This window comes from Mauremys reevesii, linkage group 12 (genome assembly GCF_016161935.1).
Source record: "Mauremys reevesii isolate NIE-2019 linkage group 12, ASM1616193v1, whole genome shotgun sequence".
Lineage (NCBI taxonomy): Eukaryota > Metazoa > Chordata > Testudines > Geoemydidae > Mauremys > Mauremys reevesii.
In genome coordinates, this window is record NC_052634.1 from 19,710,039 (window position 1) to 19,723,331 (window position 13,293).

Below are 13,293 nucleotides of genomic sequence, written 5' to 3' on the forward strand. Positions count from 1 at the left end.
CCCCTTGGGGCAGCCCTGGGCCCTGTTAATGCAAATTCTGAGCTACGGACTCCGGGTTATTGAAAGACCTCACAGAAAGTGCTGGGGACTGGCAAGAAAGTGACTCTGCACATACAGCCCCTCGTCATTTCTCCTCCCATTAGCAATTGCCAGGAGAAAATCCAGCCATGGGAGAGCAAAGCCCCCAGGAATGGGACTGTGTCAGCCAGAGGGGCAGGGAGAGAGGACAGGGGAAAGAGAGACTGAAAGGGGCAGTGGGAGAAGTGAGTGGGGGGAGAGATTTCCAGCTCTCTAGTCTACCCAGACTCATGTATTGCAGCATCCCTGGGCAGAACCACTTTCCAGTGAACAAGAAAAGGCTCAGACAGAGGAAAAGCTGGTTCCTGACTCCATATTTCCCCTGCTGGGGTGTGACTGCCGTGGGGTCGGTGTCTGAGGGAATCCCCCACAGTGACTCCTTGGGTTCTGCTCTTTTCTAGCCTTGTGTTCAGAGACTTTGTTATGGGATCAGGGGAGGCAGAAGGGAGGTTAAAAATGTCTCTGTGGGCTTAGCCTGGCAGGAGGGGCCAGGTCTACACTGTAATAAAGAGATCAAGGATGTTCCCAGCATGGCAGAGTCTAGGATGTCTGTCTGGAGAGAAAGGGCCTGGGGGAATCAGTGATGTGAAATTAACTAAAGCCTGTTCTGAAACCTCCACAACTGCCCTTCTCTCCCTGCCAGGCCTGCAGAATGATGTCCATGTTTTTCTCCAGCTCATCCCATCCCCCCATGACACAGGGAAGAGAAATGGCTGCAGTGGAGCCAGCTCAGGTAGGGATTATTTTTTGAGGGAGGGGTTTGGTGTGTTCCTACAGGAGGGAGAGGGACAGCAAATACACCGGAGATGGGCAGGTTTGCACAGTCTGGTTTGGAGGTTGGCGCGGGGCAGGAAATGCACAGGGTGGAGAAAGGGAGGGCAGGGTGTGACAAACCTGCTGGGAGTTGTTTAATAAGTGGCCTAGATTCTAGGAACAGACCCATGAGGTTCAGAGGTGTAAATGCTCTAGTTTGTGGAGCAGAAAATAACCCAGCTACATGGGGCTGGGAAAACTGACGAGACTCATAGTGCTGGAGCCTGACCCGACTAACCAGCGGCTGCTGTGAGATATGAAGGGGGCACCCACCAGTGAGGGTTAGGGGAGATTCCCCTCCCTTCATATCCAGCTCCTCACAATGAGGAGGGTGTTGGGCTTCCTACCAGGGATCTCTCCCTGGTCCCTGCTAGGGCCTCCCTCTCCTCTATCAGTCTGTGGCTAGTAGGTATGTGATGGATCTGCTGGGAGAGATAAGGGGCTCTCTCTTTGTCCCCTCACTCTGATGTTTCCGGGATGCTCTGAGCAGGGTGGGGTTCGGACTTTGTTGACTGCAATCCACCCAGGGCTTCCCTTTGATGGGCTCCTCTCCTCACAAATAGTGGGGCTGTGAATGGGGCAGCAGGTACTGAGTGTTGAACTTTTGCTCTTTCAGGGGCCAGTAACCTTCGAGGAGGTGGCTTTGTATTTCACCAGGGAAGAGTGGGCTCTGCTGGACCCCACTCAGAGAGCCCTCTACTGGGATGTCATGCAGGAGAACTATAAGAATGTGACCTCACTGGGTAAGGGTTACTGTCCCCTCGGTTCTTGGAAGGGGAAATGGAGAGAGAAGGTTTACTCCAGCCCCACAATGCCACCTCTACTCTGCCCAGTTTCAGCATCACCCCAATATGCCAGTGACACACACACTGCCACAGACCCTCCCCTGCTGCAGAACACTTTGGGAACAGAGCACAGGAGCCGTATCGCACAATGTCAAATATCTCCTGTTTGCTCAAGTAAAACTGAGGGTTAAGTGCAGCATAATCAACAGAAGCTTCCTAGGGGTCACCAGATGAAATTAATAGGCAGCAGGTTTAAAGAAAATAAAAGGAAGTTCTTCTTCACGCAGTGCACAGTCAACTTGTGGAACTCCTTACCTGAGGAGGTTGTGAAGGCTAGGACTATAACAGCGTTTAAAAGAGAACTGGATAAATTTATGGTGGTTAAGTCCATCAATGGCTATTAGCCAGGATGGGTAAGGAATGGTGTCCCTAGCCTCTGTTTGTCAGAGGATGTAGATGGATGTCAGGAGAGAGATCACTTGATCATTGCCTGTTAGGTTCACTCCCTCTGGGGCACCTGGCATTGGCCACTGTCGGTAGACAGGATACTGGGCTAGATGGACCTTTGGATCTGACCCGGTACAGCCGTTCTTATGTTATGTATGTATGTGTGCATTTGGTGCAAGGAGCTCCTGGCCCTCAGAGACTGTGTGGAGGCTTTGGAGGCCAGGGTGTTGGAACTGGGAGGAGCTAAGGGAGACAGAGAAGTATGTTGATGAAGCTTTCTGGGACACTATAGAATTGTCCCAACTCCAGTCAAACAGCCCCCCGCACTGTTGAGGAGGATGAAAGGCCCAGGGAATGAGAGCAGTCAACGGGAGCAGAGGGAAAGCTTCTCATAGTTGGGACCCTCCTTCCAGATAGTGTTGGGGTAACCTCTTGCACTGAGGTTACCTCACCGGGGGAGGGAACTCCACTCATTAAGAAGAGGCAGCTGTTAGCAATGGGAGATTCGATCATTAGAAACAAGGATATCTGGGTTTGTGATGACCAGGAGAGCCATATGGTGACTTGCCTGCCTGGTGCGTAGGTTGCGGATTTCTCAAGGCATCTAGATAGATTTATGTGTAGTGCTGGGGAGGAGCCAGTGGTCATGGTACATGTAGATACCAGTGACATAGGGAAGGGTAAGTGAGATGTCCTGGAGGCCAAATTTAATCTGCTAGGAAAGAGACTGAAATCCAGGACCTCTATGGTGGCATTCTCAGAAATGCTCCCAGTTCCACGCGCAGGGCCAGGTAGGCAGGCAGAGCTTCGGAGTCTCAATGCGTGGATGAGATGATGGTGTAGAGAGATGGGGTTTAGATTTATTAGGAACTGGGGAAACTTTGGGGATGGGAGAGCCTATACAGGAAGGATGGGCTCCACCTAAACCAAAGTGGATCCAGACTGCTGGCACTTAACATTAAAAAGGTTGCAGAGCAGTTTTTAAACTAAGAGATGCGGGGAAAGCCAATGGCTGCAGAGGAGCACGTGGATCTGACAGAGACTTCTCTTAGAGGAGAGTGTAGTTATAGAGATTTTTCTAGTTTTAGTCAGGAAGAGAGGCTGGAAGAGGATAAAGTAGGGGCCAGATCAGACGAGAAGCATTCACACTCAAAAGAATCCGACACATCAGAAAAGGGCAGACAAATAAACACTGACAAGTTTTTAAAGTGCGTGTACACAAATGGTAGAAGTGTAAATAATAAGATGGGTGAATTAGAGTGCCTCGTGTTAAAAGAGGATATTGACATAATAGGCATCACAGAAACCTGGTGGAGTGAGGATAATCAATGGGACACAATCATTCCAGGGTACAAAATATATCTGAAGGTCAGAGCAGGTCATACTCGGGGGGTGGGGAGGGGAGTGGCACTGTATGTTAAAGAGAATGTAGACTCAAATGAAGTAAAAATCTTAAATGAAACCGCATGTTCCATAGAATCTCTATGGATAGTAATTCCATGCTCTAATAAGAATATAACAATAGAGATCTATTATCGACCACCTGTCAAAGACAGTGATAGTGAGGATGAAATACGAAGGGAGATTAGAGAGGCTATCAAAATAAAGAACTCCATAATAGTGGGAGATTTCAGTTATCCCCATATTGACTGGGTACATGTCACTTCAGGACAAAATGCAGAGACAAAATTTCTCGATACTTTAAATGACTGTTTCTTAGAGCAGCTGGTACAAGAGCCTGCAAGGGGAGAAGCAACTCTCCATTTAGTCCTGAGTGGAGTGCAGGATCTTGTCCAAGAGGTAACTATAACAGGACCGCTTGGAAATAGTGATCATAATATAACAAAATTTAACATTCCTGTGGTGGGAAGAACAGCTCAACACTGTGGCATTTAATTTCAGAAAGCGGAACTATGCAAAAATGAGGGGCTAGTTAAACAGAAATTAAAAGGTACAGTGACTAGAGTGAAATCCCTGCACGCTGCATAGACGCTTTTCAAAGACACAATATTAGAGGCCCAACTTAAATGTATACCCCAAATTAAAAAGCACAGCAAAAGAACTAAGAAGAGCCACTGTGGCTTGGCTTAACCATGTAAAAGAAGCAGTGAGAGATAAAAAGGCATCTTTTAAAAAGTGGAAGTCAAATCCTAATGTGGTGTCTATAGAAGGGAGTATAAGCACCGCCAAATTAAGTGTAAAAATGTAATAAGAAAAGCCAAAAAGGAGTTTGAGGAACAGCTAGCCAAAAACTCAGAAGGCAATAACAAAATGTTTTTTAATTACATCAAAAGCAGGAAGCTGCTAAACAACCAGTGGGACCCCTGGACGATTGAGATACAAAAGGAGCCCTTAAAGACGATAAAGTCATTGCGGAGAAACTAAATGCATTCTTTGCTTCAGTCTTCGTGGCTGAGGATGTTAGGGAGATTCCCAAACCTTTTGTGGGTGACAAATCTGAGGAATTGCCACAGATTGAAGTGTCACTAGAGGAGGTTTTGGAACTAATTGATAAGCTTAACTGTAACAAGTCACCAGAACCAGATGGTATTTACCGATGAGTTCTGAAGGAACTCAAATGTGAAATTGGGGAACTATGAGCTATGGTTTGTAACCTGTCCTTTAAATCAGCTTCTGTACCCAATGACTGGAAGATTGCTAATGTAATGCCAATATTTAAAAAGGGCTCTAGAGGCGATCCTGGCAAATACAGACCAGTAAGTGTAATGTCTGTGCCAGGCAAATTAGTTGAAACAATAGTAAAGAATAAAATTGTCAGGCACATAGAAGAACAAAAATTGTTGGGCAAAAGTCAACATAGTTTCTGTAAAGGGAAATCATGTCTTACTAGTCTATTAGAGTTCTTTGAAGGTGTCAACAAACGGGGACAAGGGGGATCCAGTGGACATAGTGTACTTAGATTTCCGGAAAGCCTTTGATGAGGTCTCTCACCAAAGGCTCTTACATAAATGAAGTTATCATGGGATAAGAGGGAAGATCTTTTCATGGACTGAGAACTAGTTAAAAGACAGGGAACAAAGGGTAGGAATAAATGGTAAATTTTCAGAATGAAGAGGAGTAACTAGTGGTGTTCCCCAAGGGTCAGTCCTAGGACCAATCCTATTCAACTTATTCATAAATGATCTGGAGAAAGGCGTAAACAGTGAGGTGGCAAAGTTTGCAGATGTTACTAAACTGCTCAAGATAATTAAGACCAAAGCAGACTGTGAAGAACTTCAAAAAGATCTCACAAAACTAAGTGATTTGGCAACAAAATGGCAAATGAAATCTAACGTGGATAAATGTAAAGTAATGCACATTGGAAAAAATGACCTCAACTATACATACAATGTGATGGTGGCAAATTTAGCTACAGCTGATCAGTAAAAAGATCTTTTTGTCATTGTGGATAGTTCTCTGAAGACATCCAGCAGTGTGCAGCGGAAGTCAAAAAAGCAAACAGGATGTTAGGAATTATTTAAAAAGGGATAGACAATAATACAGAGAATATCTTATTGCCCTTATATAAATCAATGGAAATAACTAATTTAGACCCCATCATTTTATATGTATATTTGGGATTATGTTTTCCAGTGGGCTGCACTGTGTGTTATCCTGACATCTAGTACTGCTGAGATCCTGCATCCAGTAATATCCCTGCCCTTCCTGTCCCCTTTCTCCACTGAGCCCCACGCTTATGTTTCCAGCTTCCCCGGGACTCTCTCTTTGTCTCTGGACCTGTGTGTCAGCAAGAAGCAGAGCCAGGGAGACTTGCCCTCTCTCTGGAGACTTCGATTTCTGGGACGTGGATTTACTTTCTATGTGTTTTAGGAGACTTTGAAATTGAGTGTCTGTGACATTAAGCACAGTGCAATCTGGACTGTTGAACAGCTGTTCCCTCAGTTCCCCAGGCTGGGGTGCCTTTTACACTGCTCTACTGTGAGAGCAGCCACTCCTGGGCAGGTAACACGCAGTCTCCAGCATGTAACTCGCTCCCAGCTACACAGTTTTGAGTGCTGCTAGTCAGCAACTCCCGAATTACAGTACCACACAGGCGAACCCCAGAAAATTCTCTGCTCCCAGACATCCCCCAGAAATGTGCATCTTGTCCTGTCCAGCACACTACTGAACAGTGGGAGCTCATATGAAATCTGTTATTTCATCAATGGAAAATGACATGCACCAGCCTTGTTATTCCAAATGTTGTTTCCAACACACTTTAATCCAACCACACTGGTTAGATAAAACAATAAACCAAGATTGTTAACTACTGGAAAAAAATTTTTTTTCCAGTGACTACAAGTAACGAGGCATAAAAGTCAGAATTCTTTACAAAAGAAGTGGAAGATAAAACACAAACTAACATCTAAGTTAACCAGCTAAAACAGATTTAAAACAAATGTTTCTCTCACCATCTGCTGAGACAGGCTGGTTTTCCTTTCAGCTGGGAATCCCTCTAACCTGCCCCTGCTGCCCACATTCAGTTCTTCAGGAGTTGTCATGAGCAGAGGGAAAGGGGGGAGAGAGAGAGAGTCTCATGCATTTTCCTCACCTCTCTTTATAATTCAGTCCTTTGTACTAGAAACAAATCCAGTTCTCAGCTGAGTCATGGTGACAGGCTCTCGTAGATATGACCTTCAAGTGGTCCCTGTGATGGAATGTAAATGTCTTCTTCACACCTTCCCCCTCCTGGAGAATGGCTATTTGACCAGCTGTTTGCCTTGCTGTCTCTGAGGAACTTAGGGTTAGGGTTGCAACTTTTTCAGTAACATCATGCCGTAAAATCTCATAACTTTACATACAGTGTTGCTACACATTTTAAGGAGGATATTCAGTAGATTGTCTTTTCAAATGGTACCGAACAAGCCATACAGTGATAAATGAAGGGGGAGGGGAGGGATCTCCCTTTTATAAACACCCAGCCAGCCAGATTGCTGTAAAATCCTTGTTGGTGTGACTTCTCTGCTTGCTTTACCTGTAAAGGGTTAACAAGGCCATAGGTAAAAGAAAAGGAGTGGGCACCTGACCAAAAGAGCCAATGGAAAGACTAGAACTTTTTAAAATGGGACAGTAACTTTCCCTTTGTCTGTTGTTCTCTGGAGAAGGCGACACGGAGTAGCAATGCTGTGTATGGCTTGAAGCAGGTTTGAAAATTCATCTTCCATCCCTAGAAGAAATGATTTGGACAGGGAATGTTTAGACAGACACAATCAGGTTTATATTTTTTATTTTGGCTTTTGGAGCTCCTCTGTGCTATCCCAGATACTTTTGTTTGCTTCTAAGCTTTAAGCTGAACCCCCAGGAAAGCTATTTTGGGTGCTTACAACAATTGTTTCTTTTAAGATCTAGCAAAAGTCTAAGTTCCAGATTTATTGTTTTTCTTTTCAATTTTAATAAAATTTCTCTCTTTTAAGAACAGGGTTAGATTTTTGGTGTCCTTAGAGGTTTGTGCATGTTGTTTGATTAGCTGGTAGCCACAGCTAATTTCCTTTGTTTCCTTTCTCAGCTCTTTCCTGGAGGGGAGGTGAAAGGGCTTGAGGGTGCCCCAGAGGGAAGAATTCTCAAGTGCTCCTTCCTGGGTCCAAGGGTTTGGGGTTTTTTTGTATTTGGGTGGTGGCAGCATTTACCAAGCCAAGGTCAGAGAAAAGCTGTAACTTTGGGGGTTTAATACAAGCCTAGAGTTGCACAAATTAATTTTTAGAATCCTGGCACTTTCTGCACTCGGAGTGACAGAGTGGAGATTCAGCCCTGACACATACTATGAACAAAATTGATCATAATTTTCTAGAAGAGTGAACATAGGGGCACAGACTTGCACAGTGTCTGTCTGTGTGTTCCCAACATATATGTGGGTATTTCAGTCCCTCACAAGCAAGGTGTTCGGCATCTTCAAACCCTGGGGAACCGGTCCTGGGAATTCACTGGTTTATTAAGTGACACTCTATGGAATTGAGAGACACTTTATGTTATTATTATTTTGTTATAAATACCAATATGATGAAATTGCAATGAATCGTGCTAGATATGCCATGTAAGGTATCAATGAAAATGTTATGATTTTCCAAGTTTGATAATCTTGTTTCTATCTTTATATTGTGAGTTATAGATATGTAGGGTATATCTGTATTCCAGACTTGTGTAGTGTTTCTGAGTAACACCCCCAGACATATTGGCATCAGCGCTGCCCAGCCTGTTTGATGGCCCATCCGGGGTCATCAGCTGTACAATGAATCCATGGAAAGAATCAAGGGAGACACCTATTGAGTCAGCAAGACATGCAGGGGTATGCCTGTGTACTGAGACCTCCAAGGTTTTTCCATGCCATGTGCTGTGAAGCTTGTGTTTGGGACACAGGAAGTAGAAGCCACTTGGCAAAAGGAATATAAAGGGCAGCTGCATCATCTCCATTTTGTCTTCAATCCCTCTTCCTACCTCTGGAGCAACTTGTCTACAAACTGAACCGTGGAAGAAAGGACTGAATGATGTGGATGTGTACCAGAGAGCCTCTCAAGCCAGCAACTCACCAATACTGCTAAGAACCAGATATAGAGATTTCTGAATGTATCTGACTGTTTTCGCAATTTAACAACTTCCTTTTTCTTTCCTTCTTTTATAATAAACCTTTAGTTTCGATGCTTTCTTGCTTATAAACCTTTAGTTTAGATGCTAAGGATTGGCTGGCATCATAGTATTCTGGGTAAGATCCAAACCTATACAGACCTGGTAATGTGTCTGACTCTGTGGTCAGAAGAACACTTTGTTTATGTGAGCAGAGTTTTTAAATAACCTCTCACTGTGCCGGACCTAGGTGCTGATTGGGAGTCAGAGAACTGGAATGCAGTAAAGGGGGCCATGTGATGTCTTTTTTTCAGTTTCTCGATAACCAGTGTGGGGGATCAGAAGCACAATTGGTGACTGATCAGTGAATTTAACTTCCGTGTTAACCACCAGTTTTGGGAGCATCTGCTCTCCCTTTTTCAGCCTGCCCTGACCTTGCCATTTTCAGTGTGGACTGCCTCAGGAACACTGGGTCACACTAAGCACTGAAGTTAAATTAATAGTGTTTTTTATGACACAGTCATCTGAAATCAACTGAACTCCTTTGTTTTCTTTCATCTGAGCAGGGTTTCCAGTTTGCCAACCTGATGTGATCTCCCAGCTAGAACAAAGGGAAGAGCCCTGGGTCCCAGACCTCCAGGATTCAGAGGAAAGAGAGATCCTGAGAGCTCCCTGCACAGGTGAGGAAACATTAAAGCAACTCGGAATCTGTAAGTGCCTGAAGGAAACATCTGGGATGCCCTCCAAAGACTTTGGAAGGTCTCTCAGTTCATTATTGTCCCTTGCCGGGGTCGTATCCTTGAAGTAAATATAGCTCATGGCTTCATATAGATGCTAGCAGACACCAGGCAGTAGCTTCCTCCCTTCCCCCTGTGAATTTGGATGGAATATGAAGGCTGAATTGATCCCCTCCTCTCTCCTGTTTGGGGCAAGAGTTTGGAGGAGTTCAGTTTGTGATTTTTATTTGACCTCTCTCCAGCACTTGTTTTAGTTTGGCCTTCCCCTTTCCATCCCTGTTTGAGGTTTCTGTCTCTATCACAGCAGGTGACACAATGGTATGTGAGAAAGAGGAACAGAATTCTCAGCAGGAAAATGTTGAGCAAGTGGAAAAACACAGAGCATTATCGCAAAGATCGAAAAGGAATGTGTCCAGGAATCATGAGCAGGGAAAATCCCGTGAAATTCATCACAGACCAGAAAGAGAGCAGGGAAACCAGCCAGGGGAGAAAGCGGGTAAATTTATTTCCTCTTGGGGAATGGAGAAGGGCCTCAAGGAAACCACAACCCAGCAGGAAATCCTCATGGGAAAGAGAAAAAATACATGCACTGAATGTGGGAAAAACTTCAGTCACAGATCAAGCCTTTCTGTTCATCGGAGAATCCACACAGGGAAGAGGCCCTATGAATGCAGTGAGTGTGGGAAAAACTTTATTCACAGATCAGCTCTTTCTGTGCATCAGAAAATCCACACAGGAGAGAGGCCCTGTAAATGCAGTGAGTGTGGGAAAAACTTTATTCACAGATCAGCTCTTTCTGTGCACCAGAAAATCCACACAGAGAGGCCCTATGAATGCAGTGAATGTGGGAAAAACTTCACTTGCAGATCAGCCCTTTCTGTTCATCAGAGACTCCACACAGGTGAGAGGCCCTACGAACGCAGTGAGTGTGGAAAATGCTTCACTAGCAGCTCAGGCTTTTCTAAACATCAGCAAATCCACACATGGGAGAGGCCCTATGAATGCAGTGAGTTTGGGAAAACCTTCTCTTGGCACTCAGCCCATGTTAGCCATAAGAGAATCTGGAAGGGAGATCAATGCCATAAAAACCTCTGGGTTATCCATACTTTCTTTTCTCTCATTTTTTTTCGTGATTCCCACACAGTAACTTTTAAAGCTGTTTGAACTGTTTTCAGTACTGTTAACCCTCAGCTTGTCCAGATGAGTGGCCCATTTTTGCCTTTTGCAGTTCACTCTTGAGGTGGCCCCATTTGTCCTTTCTATTGTTCCACAAGTAATTTGAGTGTACTCTTCCTATCAGGAACCAGGGAGCACCACACTTATACCATTCCTCCTATTGCAAAGTTTTTGTTAGGGTCCCCAATGATACAGATTTTATCATTGCCAGTTCTCACGTTGCCCTGGGTTTTGCTAAAGAGCAGCTATATTGGGAACTTTTCATATTATATGTAAATTAATAGGAGCAGGGGCAGAAAAAAAGTATCATTTCAGCCTCTCTGACAATGGAAGGAGACAGGGTAACTCAGAGATTACCTTCTTCCTCATCACTGCAGAACTGTTACCTTTTGTCTGAGCCATGTAGAGTTTATCTTCATCACATTCTATCCATCCACTTCTCAAAATGTCATTTGTTGAAGCATTTTACGTTGTCTGTGCTGGAGATGATGCTTTGACTTCTTTAATCCTATACTAGAGTCTGGAGATGAGTGTCAAAGACCTTGGAGTGGAATTCAAATGAATCCCAAACACAATGTGATCATTTGGAGTTTAAATCCCAGGTTCCATCTATTGGTAAATCCACTTCTGGCAAGGGGGCGGTTTTCCCCTCATTATGGGATGCTCGGATACTAAAAAATTTATAAATAACTTAACTGACTTTTGAGACAGTGCTGAGTAAAGCAAGTTTGAATGGATAAAAGGAGAATGTGATGGGAGAATCTCTTGTCCTGATTCTGAAAACTCAGATGTAACCTGCTCTGGAATTTCACTTGACACTTTCATTGTCACGTACACTGTTCCTTTGTGATGTGGGTTTCTATCTTTCCTGAAGGCTGTTTGGTCACCTAATTGGATATTAGTTCAGTTTGATAGGATGTAGCTCAGATTTATTGGAGAATTTAAGACCAATGACCATTTGCTAAACATGATTTCTCACTTCACTTTTGGTTTTTCACCATGCCTCCATGATGACGTGAAGAAAGTGCAAGTGCAGTTCTGTCAACAGGAGAGAACTCTCCAATTTACTGGTTATGCTAATAAAGAAACAACAGTGATTTAAAATCTCCGTTTGGAAATGGTGAACAACATCAGAACTCCAACGAACTGAAGGAAGTGTATACGAGCACAGTGCAGTTCAGTTGTTTAAGGCAATATTGTCTCAGATGGTCTGGGGAGAGAATTCCATGATAAGTGATTTTGAAGTAGGCAAAATGCCCAGGTATTTGGTTCCCAGAGCATGTGTAACCCAGGTCCTACAGAAGGTCTGTCCTAGCTAATCCTATGGTATGGGAAATGCTGCCCTTCATGGCACAGATGTTGAGGAAATAGAAGTGGGTTTTTTGTTGAATTTATCCTTTGTAGGTGCTAAAGATGTGTATAAAATGAAATCAGTGTTGAAAATGTAATAGCTTCAGAAAAATAGCTATTCTTGAATAAAAACTCCAGCTCTGGTAACTAATGGAGATTTTGATCCAGGCCTGTATCCAGTCCCTTGCCTGGAACTGTGCCACTGCATTAAAGAGAAGCTGGGCATGTTTCAGGAAGCCATTCTTCATTAACACTGCTGAGATTTTGAGTGGTTTTGTAAAGGATTCTAGTTCAGAGAAGTATAAATTTACCCTAACCAAGGCCAAAGATTTGGAAAGAACTGGGGTGGAAATAGTCCACACCCAGTTCTTGGTTTCCACCCCAGGAAAGGAAGCCTTGGTGACCAATGACCCAAGGAAAATTGTTTGTACCACTCCACTTCCTAATTCAGGGTCACTGATTACACATCCAAAGGATGCCAGGGTTAGATTGAGAACAATCATCCTTCACTGTTTGGATCCAAAGAGAGAGCGAGCTTCAATGGACATCCCTTACCCGTGGATCCCAAACTGGCTGCCTGATTGGGTAACAAGGACTTTCAGGCTGTAGAAATGATGGTAACCAATGAGGCAACGAATGTGTCAGGCTCCAATTTCAAACTGCCGGATACACACATGTTGAGACCTGAGTCCATGTTTTTTTCTCTGACGCTACAGCTACACAATAAAGCTGATGTTGGCGCAGCTGCACCAATGTAGCTGCGCTGCTGTAGCACTGCTATTATAGATGCTCTCACCCAATGGGAGAGATCTCTCCCGTCGGAGTTGATTGGTCCAGCCCCCGCAAGCGGTGGTGGCTATGTTGCCCTCCTGCTGATGTAGCGCTGTCTACCCAGAGGGTTAGGGCTGTGTAACTACATTTGCTCAGTGGTGTGGATTTTTTACACCCCCGAGCAATCTAGTTATACTGATCAATGTCTTTAGTGTAGACCAGACAGTTCTTTTGTTTTATGCATTTACATCACTTCTCCTCTACCTCCTACTACTTTGAAAGATTAAAACGTGTGATGCAAACATTCTGACATAGGAGACTCCTTCCACCAATGCACATGGCAGAAGAACCAGAGATATGAGCTCACAGAAGTAGTTAGGACCTACGTTGGGACAAACCACAACTTGAGCCAAGGTTCAGATGTTGGCAATGGGGACTAAAAGAAAACTAACATATGTGACCAGAATTTGTGATCTTTGAATATGTTGTTACTAATGAAAATGAAATTATAGGTGAAGTTACTGGTTAAAGAGTAACAGACTAATCTGTGGTAAACTGAAAGTTGTCTTGTTTTTTGT

General features: G+C 44.1%; 1 protein-coding gene and 1 long non-coding RNA gene across 2 annotated transcripts in view; one reads left to right on the top strand and one right to left on the bottom strand.

The window, feature by feature from the left end:
- LOC120375474 (zinc finger protein 850-like) overlaps positions 1–13,293 on the bottom strand; it is a gene marked incomplete at its 5' end in the record, with an annotated part of 271,416 nt that overhangs the window by 207,216 nt on the left and 50,907 nt on the right. The gene's annotated exons all lie outside the window — the stretch shown is intronic.
- On the top strand, positions 1,585–9,780 carry LOC120375481. The gene is made up of 3 exons (XR_005586570.1): positions 1,585–1,634; positions 9,248–9,361; positions 9,723–9,780. It is a non-coding gene; the product is annotated as an uncharacterized LOC120375481 (long non-coding RNA).